General features: G+C 34.9%; 1 non-coding gene across 1 annotated transcript; it reads right to left on the bottom strand.

Annotated features, from left to right (window-relative positions):
* Nucleotides 1-149: 149 nt before the first annotated feature.
* On the bottom strand, nucleotides 150-309 carry LOC112130538 (U1 spliceosomal RNA). The gene has a single exon (XR_002912790.2). It is a non-coding gene; the product is annotated as a U1 spliceosomal RNA (small nuclear RNA).
* Between the last annotated feature and the right edge of the window lie 17357 nt (nucleotides 310-17666).

Here is a 17666-nt window from a genome sequence, read left to right as displayed (position 1 = left end):
ATTTGGTTTATTTGGCCATCTCCAATTTTTGAACATATTTTAAAATAACCACCATGATTTTTTAAATCAAATGGCTCTAATATCCTGCTTCCATGTCCTAGATATCCCCATTGGTTTTGTTGTTGTTGTTGTCATTTAATATTTTAGACCCGGGAAAAGTGTGAACACAGTCCCCTGCTACAACAAACTAAGCAGTCAAGCTTCCCCCTTGGGCAGAAATCATAGGGGTCGGCACATCCAGAGTGCAGTGAATAAATCTTGCCCTGGGAAAACCACCTTTGTGATCATGCTATCTCCCCTGCCAAGTCTCCCCATTGAATTCGGCAACAAGTGCAGTAGATATTTTTGTGTGGGTTTCAACTCACTGTCAGCTGACAGCATCTCTCCTAAAACAGATTTCTTTCCCTCAGTCTGTGGCCAAGAATTCCCAAGAATTGGCACTAATTAATGCATATTGTAGCAGGAGTGGAGTGGGGGTGGATAACATAGGCAACCCCTGCAGAGTAGCCCTCAGCCAATGAGATATAAGCCTTCATGGAGGAATGCATCTCTCAGTTGATCCTCCAGAGAAAAACTTAGAGGCATTCTATAGGCTTTTGAGATGTCAGGTGAAGCCAAGCCCCAGTTGCCCTCTTTAGTGACCTTGTCAACAGACATTATTATAGCTTTTTCTCCTTCCCTTAATCTCTCCTATCCTTCATTCCAGCAGCCTGGTATCACTACACTATTACAAGTCCTTGTATTACAAGGCTCTGCCTTGAGTGGTGGGAAGATCTAAGCAGTTCGAATAGCGTCCTTTCTGTAATTCTTCGTGGATATTATAGGTTATTTCCATTAGACTGATTGCTAGAAGTAGAACTGTTGAGATGAAAGCCATGAACAAAATTTAAATCAAGTATTTTGATACATAATACACACTGGTAAATTTTAATTAAACAGAATACCCATTTCCTAATTACTGTGTTTCTCTTCAAATAACTTATCTTTATTTCTAATTTTTTAAAAAAAACTTTAAATTATTTTTTAAATAATTTATGTTTTTAGATCAGGGGTACGTGTGCAGGTTTGTTACATGGGTGTATCATGTGATGCTGAGGGGTTTTTTTATGAATGATCCCATCACCCAGGTAATGAAAATAGTATCCAACAGTCAGTTGGATACTATTCCCTTCTCTCCCCTCTCTAGTAGTCCCCAGTGTCTGTTATTGCCATCTTTATGTCCATGATAACCAATGTTTAGCTCCCACTGATAAGTGAGAACATGTGGTATTTGTTTTTCTGTTCTTGAATTAATTTACTTAGGGTAATGGCCTCCAGTTACATCCATGTTGTTGCAGAGGAAATGATTTTGTTCTTTTTTATGGCTGTGTAGTATTCCACAGTGTATATTTATGACATTTTCTTTATCCAGTCCACCTTTGATGGGCACCTAGGTTGATTCTATGTCTTTGCTATTGTGAATAGTGCTGTAATAAACATATGAGTGTATGTGTCTTTTGGGTAGGATGATTTATTTTCTTCTGGATATATACCCAGTAATAAGATTGCTGTGTTAAATGGTAGTTTCAATTTAAGTTCTTTGAGAAATTTCCAAATTGCTTTACACAGTGGCTGAACTAATTTATATCCCCCACAACAGTGCATAAGTGTTGCCTTTTACCCATGACATCACAAGCATCTGTTGTTTTTGACTTTTTAATAATAGCCATTCTGACTGGTATGAGATGATATCTCTTTGTGGTTTTGATTTATGCTTCTCTGATGATCAGTGATGTTGAGCAATTCCCATGTTTGTGAGCTGTTTGTATCTAGTCTTCATTACTGGGATGCAAGGTTTGTTCAACATAGAGTAATCGATAACTACGATTCACCACCTAAACAGAACTAAAAACATATACCATATAATTATCTCAATAGATGCAAAAGAAGCCTTCCATAAAATCTAACATCTTTTCATGATAAAACCCTCAAGAAACTAGGTATCAAAGGAACACACCTCAAAATAATAAGGCCCATCTATGAAAAACCCACAGCCAACATCATAACAAATGGGAAAAGCTGTAAGCATTCTCTTGAAGAACTGGAACAAGACAAGAATGCCCACTCTCACCACTCCTATTCAACATAGTCCTGGAAGTCCTAGCCAGAGCAATTAGACAAGAAAAAGAAATAAAAGGCATCCAAATGGGAAGAGTTAAACTGCCTCTCTTTGCTGACCATATGACTCTATTCCTAGAAAACTCCAAGGACTCCACCAAAAGCCTCCTGGAACTTAAAAATGACTTCAGTAAAGTTTCAGCATACAAAATCAATGTGCAAAAATCAGTAGCATTTCTATATATCAATAATGTTCATGTTGACAGCCAAATGAAGAACGCAATCCCATTTATAATAGTCCCAAAAAAAAGATAAAATACCTAGGAATACTTTTAACCAAGGAGGTGAAAGATCTCTACAAGGAAAACAATGAAACATTGCTGAAAGAAATCACAGATGACACAAACAAATGGAAAAACGTTCTCTACTCATGGATTAGAAGAGTCAATATCATTAAAATAGCTATAGTGTTGAAAGTAATCTATAAATTCTATGTTATTACTATCACACCAATGTTATTTTTCACAGGATTAGAAAAAAACTATCCTAAAACTCATATAAAACCAAAAAAGAGCCCAAATAGCCAATGGAATTATAAGCAAAATAAACAAAGCTGGCACTTCAAACTACACTACAAAGATACAGCAACCAAAACAGCATGGGCGTGGCACAAAAACAGACACATAGACTATATTTCTTTGAATAACTAACTATATAGGTGCTTCATTTACCTGTGGAGGCCTACCCTAATCATCCCTTAGACAGCTCAAGTGCAATACCATAATTTTTAATCCAACTTCTCTGGCTCACATTCAGTAGTTCTGTAATAACTCACATATACTAACACTCAAAATATATTAGTTGAAGAAATAAAAAGAAATAATAAGGCATAATTTGAAGCACTTTAAAGTTTTTATAAAATAACCATCTTGTCACTTTAGTCAACTGATATCTTCCTGTTCAATTTAATAAGTAGGTTTAGCTATCCATTTAACTCTTCTCTGGGTTCTCACCAACTTTTTACCATTTGTTTTTTCTTTCTAATACAAACCAGTTGAAGATTTTAGTTTTTTGTCACTTCATTTGCTCACTTTCTTTAAAGCTTTTTTAATAAAATTATCGACTTACAAACACTGACATATATCATTTCAATGACCATCATAATGTTTTAAATATCTCATTATCTATTAATTACTATATTCTTTTGTGAGGAAATAATCATACAACTACGTAAATAGGCTTCGATGTGACTTTTGAATGATGGAATTAATCAGGAATATCTGGAAGCCCCATCTCAGGGCCAGAGTCAAGCTGTTATTAACATACCTGACAATAAGTAGAATAGCACTTGGAACTAGAGGATGAGCTTAGAAAAGAGAACTCATTTCATAATTATTTGTGCAATTCATGCTTTTTTATATCCAGAATAAAGGTGTAGCAATGGGATTGTTTGGAAATAATAATTGGATTAAAGTTAATACGGTAAGAACACAGAAAATAACCACATTATAAACTTAATGTAAATTATATAAATCACTAAACCAGTAAAAGAAGGTTAATAAGGTTTTCTTTAGTTGACTTAAAGCAATTTTAAATAAAGATGAAGCAGCATTGACAGGCACATATCAAACTGAATACTGATGACAAAGCACTTCTGAAGCAATGAGATCTCATGACTTGATCTTCTGTAATAAAGGTAAAATTCCTAGGGCAGATATCAGATTTTATTTTTGCTCATAGGGAAAAATTAGATGGGCTTCTAATAGTAGAAAGAAACCTTGAGGAAACAATCACAAGTTAATGAAATTGAATTCTCTTCCCTAAGGGAAGGAAATGGAAATGTCAGCAGAATTAAGAAAATTAACTTTATGAAGCTAATTGCATCAAATTTGAAAACCAGTACGATGAATCCTTGGGCTTTTTTTTAGAAAGTAGAGTTCAAGGAAGTTGGCTATCCAAAAGAACACAGTTCTACCCAGTCAAAACAAATTATGCCAGGATATTTAAAAGCCAAAAAGGGAAAAAAGTCAATATGAATACATCCAGAGCTTTGGATAAAGTTGAAGGGCAAATGAGGTTATACATAGTGAAATTTAGAAAGAATATTACAAAAGGGAATAATAGAATAAGAGTCATCGGAAATAAAATATTTACAGAGAATTCTGCTTTCAGAGAAAGATAAAAATCACAATTTAAGTGATATAAAGATTTTCATCATTTATTCATTTCACACATATTTATTGAGTGCCTACTATGTATGAGGCAACTTTTTAGGCACTGGACATTAATCGGAAAATATAACAGACAACATCTCTCCATTGTAAAGTTACATTTTAAAAATATAAATATATAATAAAAATTCATCAAATATCTTCCAATATATTTTCTGATGTTGTTTGTATTTGGCTCAATTATCTACATTTTTTACATGTGTATTTTTGATATTGATGATTCATGCTAATTCAGAATGATAACCCTGAGGGCAAAATCCTTTATAAACTGTATTCGATTAAGGAGGAAGAACTAATACTTTTTAGAATAATACGAATTAATAAGGGTTAAAAAGAAAATGTGTTGTTGTTGTTATTGCTATTTAATCAGCCAGATCATCAAGATACAATAGACATTACTTCTGCCTTCATAATATCTACTCCTCCTTTTTTTCCAAGAGCATTCTGACTTGTGTTTTCAGGTAATCTCTACCCCACACCTAATACACATAGCTGAGTATCTTGATAAGTAAATTCCATTCATCCTCCAGGAAGAGACTAATAATCCAAGGAGTTATCCCATTTCCCCTGCCAGTGATTGGTTCAGAAATGGACATGTGGCCCAGTTTTGCTTTATGAGGTATTTTCTAATAGAGGTTCTTTTCTTCAATATTTGAGAGAAACTATTAACAATGACACACTTGTCATTCATCATCTATAAAGAGAAATATATATATATATATAAAAGAAAAGAAATATATAAAAGAAATAAATATATAAACCCTTACTTTTAATCTTGTCCCTGAAAATGCAGCAGGGCATATTTTAAAAATCTTACTTTTATGAGTCTTTTGATGTTTTTTATTCTCATCCATCATTTAGTTAAATGCAATAAAAAATGCAGCTAGTATGAGAAAGTCTTGATTCCTGTGTGGAACTGCTTTTCTAGGTGCTTTGAAATTGACTGATGTTCTATTTGACAGTCCTTTCCTAACTGATTTTACTCATATGTCCTAACCGGTTCCCAGGAGACCTATGACTCAAATCCTGGCCCTCTCTTACATTTGCCTTATACCCTTGACTGTTTCTCTGAGTGTGAAATGCATGTCCTGCTCATGCAGCAGACCTAAAATGTCCCAAACTGAGCCCATTTTCTTCTTTCCCTCAGTCTGCCCCACTGCCTTTGTCTTCTGCCATGGTTTAGATAGCACCACCATCCTCTAGGTTAACCATCAGAAGCTACTCTCTCAACTTCCTCTCTCACATTTGTTCCTGAAACAGATTCTCTATAATGAACTATTATTTCTAAATCTAAATTATCTTTCAAAATAATCCACTCATTTCCCTTTCTGTAGCCAATGAATTGTACAAGAACTTAGTCTTCTCTGAATTTTACAATAGCTATCTAACCAGTCTCTCTGCCAATTTTGGCAGAACAGCAAGACTATTCATACTCTGATGCTTTTATACTTTTTAGAGTGGACTATCATTTTATTTTCCCTTATGACCCTATACTACAGTCAACCCAAGATAGTGATCATTTTCAGAACATGTTTTCCTCTCCTTTGTTCACAATGCTTTCTGGGATAAAATTTCCTTAGGTCCACCAGTTGAAGTACTATGAATTCCTAACTTCCCAGCAAAAACTTTCCCTCCACTTAGAAATCTTTCTGATTTCCAAGGAGAGTCACTCCCTTCCTCTGTGGTGTGCCATGAGGTGTGAGTTGGGCTTTATCAGACACTTACTTGATTTCTGTGGCACTTATATAGAACACATACTGTCCATGAGTCATTAATGTATGGTCATTAGGTAAAAAGTCAGCTTAGATCTAGAAATATGATGTTCATGAGCTTAGAAATTAATATTTGTTCCACATGCTATGTTATTATAATAGTAATTTAAATCCCATTTGTCAGTACATTTTGTGACAATGACAAATAAACCAAAATAGGCATAGAAAATAAAAAACAAAAACATTAAAGGCATGGGAACATAGACAGGGACAATTTTAACAAGCAAGGATAACTTACCCTTCTGATCACAACAGTTTTAGCAGGAACTAAATTGGACTGCCTCTTTCAGGTCTGTAAATTGACTCGACTACTAGAAAATGTATTTTCCAGTCTATCATTGATGGGCATTTGGGTTGGTCCTATGACTTTGCTATTATAAATAGTGCTGCGATAAACATACGTGTGCATATGTCTTCATAGTAGAATGATTTTTAATCCTTTGGGTATATACCCAGTAATGGGATTGTTGGGTCAAATGGTATTTCTGGTTCTAGATACTTGAGGAATTGCCAAACTGTCTTCCACAATGGTTGAACTAATTTACATTCCCACCAACAGTGTAAAAGTGTTCCTGTGATAAACTGGATAAAAAAAAAAATACATCACATGTACACCATGGAATACTATGCAGCCATTAAAAAAAGAATGAGTTGATGTCCTTTGCAGAGACATGGATGAAGCTGGAAGCCATCATTCACCGCAAACTAACACAAGAACAGAAACCCAAACACTGCATATTCCCACTCATAAGTGGGAGTTAAACAGTGAAAACACATGGACACAGGGAGGGGAACATCACACACCAGGGCCTGTCAGGAGGTGGGGGACAAGGGGAGAGAGAGCATTAGGACAAATACCTAAAGCATGCAGGGCTTAAAACGTAGATGACAGGTTCATAGGTGCAGCAAACCACCATGGCACATGTATACCTATATAACAAACCTTCACGTTCTGCACATGTATCTCAGAAATTAAAGTAAAATAAAAATAAAGAAAATATATTTTTCATAGAATCTGTTCCCTCCCTTCCTACTTCCCTATATGTCTGAATTATGGTCAACAGGAAGTTATATGTGCCATTTTGGAGATAAAGTTTATAACAGGGGAAGGATATATGATTTTGACGTTGTGGATATTATTTTATTCCATTATACTTGTAGTTAATATCAGCACCAAGTACTAAAACTAAATGCTCTTCCATGCTCACTTTTTCCCCCTGCTGGCTTTGGCAGACAAGGGCTGAGATTCTTAGCCTTTGGGGATTTGTGGATAGAATTCAGGGAGTTCCTGAACTTGGATGGGAACAAATTACATCTCTATTTTAACTGGATCTAACTGAAATTTATAATTTCTTTCTCTTATGATGGCAGCCAACAAATCCCAGTAGCATAGTAGTACCTGTGACTTGGCTCCCAGTCAAAATCATAGATATTTTTATATCAGCTCTTCTGCTGCAGATATCTCAAAATACTGTTTGCCTTCATCACTACTTCAAAATTATGGTGGTTATTCAAACTGTGTTGCAAGATCTGGTTATCTAATACTAATTTAAAAGCACACATAGGGCTGGGCACAGTGGGTCACACCTGTAATCTCAGCACTTTTGGAAGTTGAGAAAGGAAGATCAACTGAGGCCACGAGTTCAAGACCAATCTGGGCAATATAGTGAGATCCCATCTCTCCAAAAATAAGAAAAACTTAGCCAGGCAAGGTGGCCCATGCCTATAGTCCCAGCTACTTGAGACGCTGAGGTGGGAGGATCATTTGAGCCTAGGAAGTTGAGGCTGTAGTGAGCCATGATCTCCACTCCAGCCTGGGCAACAGAGCGAGACCTTGCCTCGGAAAAAAAAAAGGACGTATATTGCTGTATCACAAATTCATTTCATATACATGTTTTGATAAACGTATGTCAATATAATTGTTTTCCTTTGAACCCTATTAGTATTGCATGTATTTTAAAGCATTGTACTTAGAAAGGATCTTTAGGCTTTACCAGAGTGAAAGATGAATCCATGGCACAGAAACAAAAATACGAAGAACCTTGCCTCTGGATTGGCAGTCACAGATGAAGGAGTGTGGGTTCTTGAATTATCACAAGATGAGAGCTGCCAGTGGAAAAGCAGACCCTTGCTTAAACTATTAAGGGTAGGAGCAATACATTTCTATTGTTTCTGGTCTATTATATGTTATGGAGTACACTTGTTAACCCAGACTGCCCTACCAAAACTCATATAATACTACAATATTTTCTTCAATTGTCATTCCCTACGCAAAAAAAACCATAAACAAGAAAGAATCAGGAATAAAAAGGATGATCTAAGTAATTACATGGAATAAAGAGAAGAAAAAAAGTAAAACACTACAAGTATGTAAGTATTCTAGCTGCTCAAAGGTGGTTGACTGTAGCCTGATTTATTACAATTCCATTTTTATAATAAGCTTCATTATAATTAATGACAGCTTCTGTAACATTAAGCTCCCGAAAACCTTGGTTGTTAATTCTCATTCACAGAATGAAGAATTCGTCTTTGTTATAAAAAGGAAAGAATGGTTCTCTGTTTCAGTTATGATTGAAACAACTCTGCCACTCAGTGACATGTATCCAAATGTTAGCTTAAGAACTTTTTTCTGATACAAAAACTGCCAATATAAGGGGATAAAGTAATATCCATAATGTCAAGGTTGTATATTCTTTCACATCCTTTCTTTCTGCTCTGTTAAGACAGAGGAAGCGTTTTTAGTTCTCATTTTCTTTTGAAAGTTTTAAGTTGGCCACAGTTTCCAAAAAAACAGATGTGATTCATTTTGGACCAGACTTAAACGTATAAATTTCACATGAGTTTAGAGGCCACTAAAGTCATGGAAGAAGCATCTCATGACTTATAAACACAGCCCATTCTGGGCGAGTGACCAGTTAAGGTGATAAGGGCAAGGGAAGTATCTGAGTATTTAAAGTGAACTACCCTTGAGCAAACTGTCAGCTGGATCCACAATTATTTCACATTGTTATAGAATTACTTTTATTGATTTAAAGCAGAAAAATATGGTTTTTTATTATACTCCCTTTCTGCAGCCTCCTCAGTAGGCACCACCCTATGTGTTTGCACAAATTCCAAAAATCAATCACATTCCAGGCATTTTTTTTTTTTTGGGTATTGTTCTCTCCTCACCCATCTGCTAGGCCTCCAAGATTCAGACGTTTACAATTTAAAGATTATAAGACTTTTGAGAAGCTAGATCCCTAATAATCTTAATATTAAAACAGGTTTCATTATGTGGGCGTATGTGAAATTATTTTAAATACATGTCCATGAGTGTTTGTGTACTTTTTTAAACTTTCATTTTAGGTCCAGGGTACAAGTACAGGTTTGTTTCATAGGTAAAGTTGTGTCATGGGATTTGTTGTACTTTTGTAACTGAGCAATCTATTTTTTTTTTTTTTTTGAGATGGAGTTTTGCTCTTGTTGCCCAGGCTGGAGTGCAATGGCACGATCTCGGCTCACTGCAACCTCTGCCTCCCAGGTTCAAATGATTTTCCTGCCTCAGCCTCCTGAGTAGCTGGGATTGCAGGCGCCTGCCACCATGCCCAGCTAGTTTTGTGTATTTTTAGTAAAGATGGGGTTTCACTGTGTTGGCCAGGCTGGTCTCAAACTCCTGACCTCAGGCAATCCACCTGCCTTGGCCTCCCAAAATATTTGTTGTACTTTTGTAAGTGAGTAATCTATTTTTTTAATTGTTGTTATTAAGATTCCCAAATTATACATTCAGGAAAAATTAATTGACTTTAAGACTATCAATTTACATTACAGTCCCATTGTTTCAAAACTAATGGAAACACATATTTGAGATTTTTCACCAGGAATTATGATATGGTTTGGCTGTGTCCCCACTCAAATCTCATCTTGAATTGTAGTTCCTATAATACTCACTTGTCATGGGAGGGTCCCAGTGAGAAGTAATTGAATCACAGGGGCGGGTTTTCCCTGTGCTGTTCTCATGATAGTGAATAAGTCTCATGAGATCTGGTGGTTTTATAAAGGGGAGCTCCCTGCTTATGACCTCTTGCCTGCTGCCATGTAAGACATGCTCCCTTCCTCCTCCTTTGCCTTCCACCATGATTGTGAGGCATCCCCAGCCATGTGGAACTGTGAGTCCATTAAACCTTTTTTTCATTATATAAATTACCCAGTCTTGGGTATATCTTTATTAACATCGTGAGAACAGGCTAATACAAATGATTTGTTTCTTTCTTAGCTGCATTGCGATAAGTTCAGTGTATTAATTCAAAAGTTCTTATTATGAAAGAAATTGCTCGTAACAACTATTTACTCAAAAAATAATGCAACAGAAAAGTCATATAAATAGGAACAAATATTTTGGGGACATTACATCTATCAGTTTACAAGTGTTTTAAATGTAAGAGTACACTGATTAGTGCAAGGATGTAATCCATGTTAATGGGAATTTTATCATGACAACTCTCCATCTTATAGAGAGCTATTTCTTCAGGATAAGAATTTGTATGATCCAGTCAGATGAGTCTTAAAATGTAGGTGGCATTTGTTTTGTGGAAGTTTTTCTGGATTCCGAGTTTTTCCTGACAGAGAACAAGATACATGTGGGACACAGCTGAAAAGCAGTTTAATATCCTACAGGGACGCTATGACTCATAAATGTTGACTTTGTCTCCAGTGGGCCTGTGGCATGGGCCCCAAGTAGGGCATTCCAGTGAGGCTTCAATGTAACAGCTGTAATTGTCACCCTTTTGGGTCATTAAAGCACAGATAATGATCTAATGTGCTAATTAAAGGAGAAAAAGAACATAGTAGGGTTGTTTCTAAAATGACAATCTCATCTAATTAGCATGAGGAAAATTAGAACAGAAACACTGAAGGATTTCTTAGTATTTTTAGAGCTGGAAGAAAACTGTTAACTTCTCATTTAGAATTATCTGGCAGTTGTAGCTCTTGTTACATATTTAGAAAACCTTCCTTGTAAAGAAACTGGTTAGTCTCCAGATTCGCATGAATGCTATGTACATCCTGAGCAAGAATGAAACATTTTTCATTATAATTTGAAAATTTCTGAAGTAGGGTTTGTTCCTGCCCACCCACTCCTTCCCCCCAGTTCATTGTTGGAGACAATAGCAAACAGTTCAACACATTTAGAGTTCTTTACTCCAGTATGGTACCATATGGAATGGATGTAAATGTGAATGAAGGGTAAGGATAATTTAAGGTATTATACATAGGTCCAGTCTACTTTTAAAAAATATTGGGTAGAAAATACTTAATTAATTCATATAAATAAATATATATATGTAAAATAAAATTTATCTCATGTAAAGCTACTGTATGACATGAAATGACTGGGAAAATTGTTCTATTGATTTGGGAAAAACACATTAAAATCTTTAGTTAACAATTGTGAATTTTTAATTTATTCTAGTGTTTTTGTCACTGTAACTTTTTTATTACAAAAAATCTTTCATTTTCATATTTAGACATTAAATATATAACATTAAAATTTCTCAACCCACAGTGGTTTTATTAACAGTTACCTTGTCTATCACATTTCATCCTTTTATTTGTATTTCATTTGACTCACTTTTTTGTTGTTTTTATCTGGCAATTTGGAAATTATATATCCTATCTCGATTCTTCCTATTTCTTTTGTGAGTACAAGTATTTAATCCCAGTACAGTTTTATATCAATATCTAAAGTTGAACACCATCTATAACCTCTTCCCAAATGAGACAAAAATGTTATCATGCTTTCATTGCCTCCTATTTCATGTCACTCATACCAATACACATGTTGAGATCATCTGGCAATTTAGTTTCAGTTTACTCAGTCTGTGTTTCACATCAACATTTAGTTGATACTAAATATAAGTTGTATTTGTTTCTTTGCTTACCATTTGCCTTTGTATTCCAGCTCATCTTCTTTCTTGAGTTTTTCAGTTCTTTATTGTGTTTTGTTTTGCTCTAGAAATGTTTTCCAAAATACTTCCCTATTGCTTTTTTTCTCACACTTCTTTATCCTTTAATTCCAATCTTGGAATGCCCAGAAATCAGTCCTATATCCAATAGTAGTCAACATTCTTGAATTAAGAACAGTGTCTCAAAACTATATCCAATCCAATGTCAAAACACATGACTATGCCTTAAGATCAGCTGGATATAGTCAAATTCATTTCCAAATTTTCATAACCATTAGAAGGGTCTTCCAAAAAGCAAATTGAGTTTATGAGTTAGAAGCAAGAACACTGGGCTAAAAGACAGCAACTTCCATTCCTGTGTTCAGTCTACTAGCTAGTCCTGTGGTGTTGATAAAATCATTAGACTTTTATCCATTTAATTTCTTCATTTGAAAAATGAGTAATTTCAAACTTTATATTTCCTAATGTGCAATATAAATTTAAATTAGACTGTAGTATATTTGGGAAGGATGCTACATTGTATTAAAATATTACTTTAGGTCAGGCACGGTGGCTCACGCCTGTAATCCTAGCACTTTGGGAGGCCTAGGTGAGCAGATCACTTGAGGTCAGGAGTTCAAGACCAGCCTGGCCAACATGGTGAAACCCTGTCTCTACTAAAAATACAAAAAATATTTGCTGGGCATGGTGGTGGGCACCTGTAATCCCAGCTACTCTGGAGGCTGAGGCAGGAAAATTGCTTGAATCCAGGAGGCAGAGGTTGCAGTGAGCTGAGATCACACCACTGCACTCCAGCCTGGGCGACAGAGCGAGATTCCATCTAAAAAAAAAGTTTTTTATATATATATAAAACTTAACTTTGATGTCTAGGACTAGCCCTTCCCTATTTTAGCAATGTTTCTATGATTTGATAGCTTGGATTCTGAAAAACACAGTAATAAAAAATAAAGATGGTATTGTGGTTTTAAACATATTTGCATAATATGGATTTATGATAAGTAGTCAATAATTTATGGATAATATTTGTTCCAAACAACTTTGTGTTGTCCATAAACATATCATGTAAGTCAGGAGAAAAATATATTAAATATCTGGATTTTCATACATTAAAATACTTTCTTTAAAACTGGAGAAAAATAAATTCTAAATACTTAATAAAAGTGGAAAAATAATTGCATTGCAAATATTCCATTTTGAAAATAAATTTGCAATATTGGTTTTTTCCCCTTAAAAGTGGCAAAAGGCATTTTGCTTAATAACAAAAAAAAGCAAGAAACTTTATTTCCCAGAGAATCCTTATTGATCTATAGATAGTGTTGTAGGAAAACAGTTCATCAGGATTAGTTCTAACAGCATGTGTGAAACCAAAGGAGCGGATGATACGAGAGCGTTTTAAAAAACATCCATCAGTGTCATCTGCTTCCCCTTGTTACGTCTTTCCTTTTCAAATACTTCTTTCATCTTGTACATCTGGAGTATCTCCAGTTTTGTAACAAATTATCTTTCATAAAATCTATGCAATTTTTATAACGATCTCAATCATCATTAAAAAGACAACACCTTGTCTGGGTCACACAGATTGGGCCACTGAACGAACACCTACCATTCATTTTTAGCTTGAGAGTGGCTAAGCCTTTCAGTTTATTTTAAATACGTAGTACATCATATGGTGCACAAATTGAAATGACAGGAAAAGCAATCTTTTTTCTACCACTTTGTTCTTCATCTATCCTTTTGGCTCTCTAGTGCAAACATTTTGGTTCTTCATTTTTACAATTGATTCCTCAGTTATTATACAGCCAACACTTTTTAATAGGTAATCATTTTAAAAATAATTTCAAAAAATTTAATATTTGAATACTTCTAATATTTAGAATCCTGAAAATGAACTTCTACTGTCATCTATTTTGTAGGCAGAAACAAAGTAAAATAATAGGCTTTTAGTCTCAAATGTAATACATTAATATCACACACATGTATGGTTTTTCTTATACTACAATAAAAATAGAAATATTCCAATGGAAACTAAGAATGTCAACATAAAATTTTTGTCACAATTGGCTAGGCCATTTTCAAAGAAAATGGCAAATTTTGCAGTCTATTTACATTGATTGGCTTGAATTGACTTCAAAAAGATGAAGAGAAAAGAATATGTGTTGGTAAGAATAAACTTTAAGAAAATATAATGAATTCAGAAGTATTTGTTATACGAAATAGAAGTCTCAGGGCAGAAACACAGTGACCACAAGTATGTGAGCCTTTATAAAGCAAATATAGAAGAGAAGGCATAGTATCACTAAATCAAGAAATAAATTCTGATCACTAAGATGTGTTGCTTGCTCTAACTTAGAACTACAAGGATAAAGTGGTTCAAGATGAACCATTCATTCTCCTTAGAATATTTGGAACAATACTACATCAGAAAATTGTTTCAAAATGAAATCATAATACATATAGGCAAATTTTGTCTTATTTAAACTAAATGTACTAAGTGTACTTTAATACATTAAATAAAAAGTATATTTAATACATTAAAATACACTTAGTTACTTAACTTGGGTCTTTAGCAGTAAGTAAATTCAGAGTGAACATTTACATTTTTTAACCCAATCTTCAACTTCTCCCTTGTGTCTCCATGTATTTAATAACACAAATCTTCTTCTTAAAGTGAAACATACTGTTCTTCAAGGTCTGTGATAGCAAGTCTCAAAATAGCAGGCATAGAATCAACTCTGCTATGTTGACAGCCTTAATTGAATATGCTCAATATTATATTAAAAAATTAAAAGTATAATTCCCTTCACCTTGCAGGGATATTTTAAACCTAATTATAGAAACCAAAAGAAGGAAAACAACCAGCCTCATTATATATTAGGAATTCTTTGTATCAGTGTCCATTATTCATTAGGAATCATCTGATATAATTTATCACCTAAGTATTTAAAAATTTTCTTTTTGTCAGTTTATCACTAGACTATGTAAAAGATGTCTTTTTTCCACAAAATTTATTTTAGCATATACACTTAAATAAAAACACAGAGAGGATTTACTTTATGCTAGACCATTGCGGAAGGAGAAAGAATAAACTTGAAGTCAAGGGGAAAATATCCATTCCTTCTGTGCCATCATATGGCCGGAGTTCAAGACTCTCTAGAGTGCTTTGTACTTCCTCATAGCTCCAGGATCCTCATTCCATTTGGGATGTACTTGTTTTTCAAGACAGAGAGTATTTTTTTTCCTTTTTTCCTTTTCCTTTTCTCAAGACAGAGAATTACGTTATTTATAATGTTTTATAAACTTTACAAAAGTAATCAATGTATACTTTTTTTAAAAAAAGATATTAAAATCTTGCATTGAAATCCAGGAATCTCTTGTCCTTCCTATTCTTGCTTTCTAGTCTTGATGGTCAAAGCTAATTTGACCCAGCCAGCCCATTACTGGGTATATACCCCAGGAAATATAAATCATGCTGCTATAAAGACACATGCACACGTACGTTTATTGCGGCACTATTCACAATAGCAAAGACTTGGAACCAACCCAAATGTTCAACAATGATAGACTGGATTAAGAAAATGTGGCACATATACACCATGGAATACTATGCAGCCATAAAAAATGATGAGTTCAAGTCCTTTGTAGGGACATGGATGAAGCTGGAAACCATCATTCTCAGCAAACTATCGCAAGGACAAAAAACCAAACACCGCATATTCTCACTCATAGGTGGGAATTGAACAATGAGAACACATGGACACAGGAAGGGGAACATCACACACTGGGGCCTGTTGTGGAGTGGGGGTAGCGGGGAGGGATAGCATTAGGAGATATACCTAATGCTAAATGATGACTTAATGGGTGCAGCACACCAGCATGGCACATGTATACATATGTGACAAACCTGCACATTGTGACATGTACCCTAGAACTTAAAGTATAATTTAAAAAAGTGGCTTTTTTCGCTCAACATAATATCCATCTATTATGTTAAGAGTATTGGTAGTTTATTTAACCATTTATATTTTGATGAAACAATAGTATCGTGTCCAGGTTTTGGATATTACAAATACAGCTGCTATGCAAGTTCTTGTATGAGCCTTTGTATGTTCACATTGTTCAATTTTTCCTGACAAATACCCAGAATTGGGATTGCTGAGCCATATGGAAAGTGTATGTTTAGCTTTATAAGAAACTGTCAAACTGTTTTCCAACATGATTGTACAGTATTACATTTCTACTAGCAATGTATGAGAATTTCAATTGCTCTACCTCCTCACCCACACGTAGTATTGGAAGCCTTTAATTTCTTCTATTCTAGTGGGTAGATAATGATTTCTTCTTAGAGAAGAAATAGGTTTAAATGTGGTAATAGAACCTTGGCAGGGTATTTTACATCTTTAATGCAAGGAGCAAGGGACAGAAAGGACAGAGGTGCCAAACTGGGTAAACATATAGGTGAAAAAGGAGTAATCAGATGGAGAAAAAAATTTACCCAATCTGAGATTTTTTACAGGCCAGACCCAGACTCTGTCCCTCAGCAGTTCAGAAGTTGTAAAAAGTCATTTTAGGATGATGATTCCTTATGGAACTTTGCTGAATGCTTCATAGAATTTTCCATGGAAATAAACATGGCTAAAATAGAGTATTCTTACATTTAAAATATAGGGCAGTAAGTAAAACTTGTCTTTTTGCTTTCATTCATAAGTGCCCTTCATTGCTATCCTGTGGTTTTCCAAAATTCCTTGCTTCAATTCTCTACTCAGCATTACCCCTTAGTACCATGCTTTTTCTTCTAAATGTTTCATTTCCCACTTTCATTTCTTCTAAATGTTTCATCTCTCACTTTCATCAAAACTGATCTGAAATTCCACTATCATCTATGAAAGAGGAATTGCTCTGAAAATTGCCTTTATGCCAAAAAAAATTATAAAATTGAACAAAATATGTAAAACAACTGACTTCACACATAGGACAATAGCACAGTACAGAACTGTGATCTCTGAGATTAGAAAAATTAGGTGAAATAATTAGGTGAATCTTAAAATGTACCCAGTTTATACACAGAGGGCAGTTTGCAGATCACAGTGGACCAAGGGAAAATTCATACTGGGCCTAACAATCTAGCTAAGTTGGAGAGACAAAGGTCAGAGCTCAGTGAAAAATTTGTCTAAATTCTGTGCAGCAGAATATTTAAATGGCGGAAGTTTTACACACTCAGAGAGAGAATTTGAGAGGTATATAGTTGAGTCTTCTTGGGTCTTTGATTTACTAGAAATCTTGAATGCATGGAGTAATATTTTATAAAGCCATGGGAAAAAAAACTAGAAAATAATATTTTGAAAATTATCTGGATATCACTTAAGGCTGAGAAGAATTTGTGTTCCCAACAGTCAGATTGGTTAAATGTTTTTACACGTGCAGCAATGGGTAGAGTCCTCAGAAGATATATGCCTGTGCAATAGCTTTAGAAGGCTGTTTTAAAACTTCAATTAAAAAGTCAGGGCCGGCGGGGCGTGGTGGCTCATGCCTGTAATCCCAGCACTATGGGAGGCCGAGGCGGGCGGATCACGAGGTCAGGAGATCCAGACCATCCTGGCCAACGCGGTGAAACCCCGTCTCTACTA

Source organism: Pongo abelii, chromosome 22, assembly GCF_028885655.2.
Source record: "Pongo abelii isolate AG06213 chromosome 22, NHGRI_mPonAbe1-v2.0_pri, whole genome shotgun sequence".
Lineage (NCBI taxonomy): Eukaryota > Metazoa > Chordata > Mammalia > Primates > Hominidae > Pongo > Pongo abelii.
Note: the sequence above shows the minus strand (reverse complement) of the source record. Positions and strands in the feature narration are given on the sequence as shown.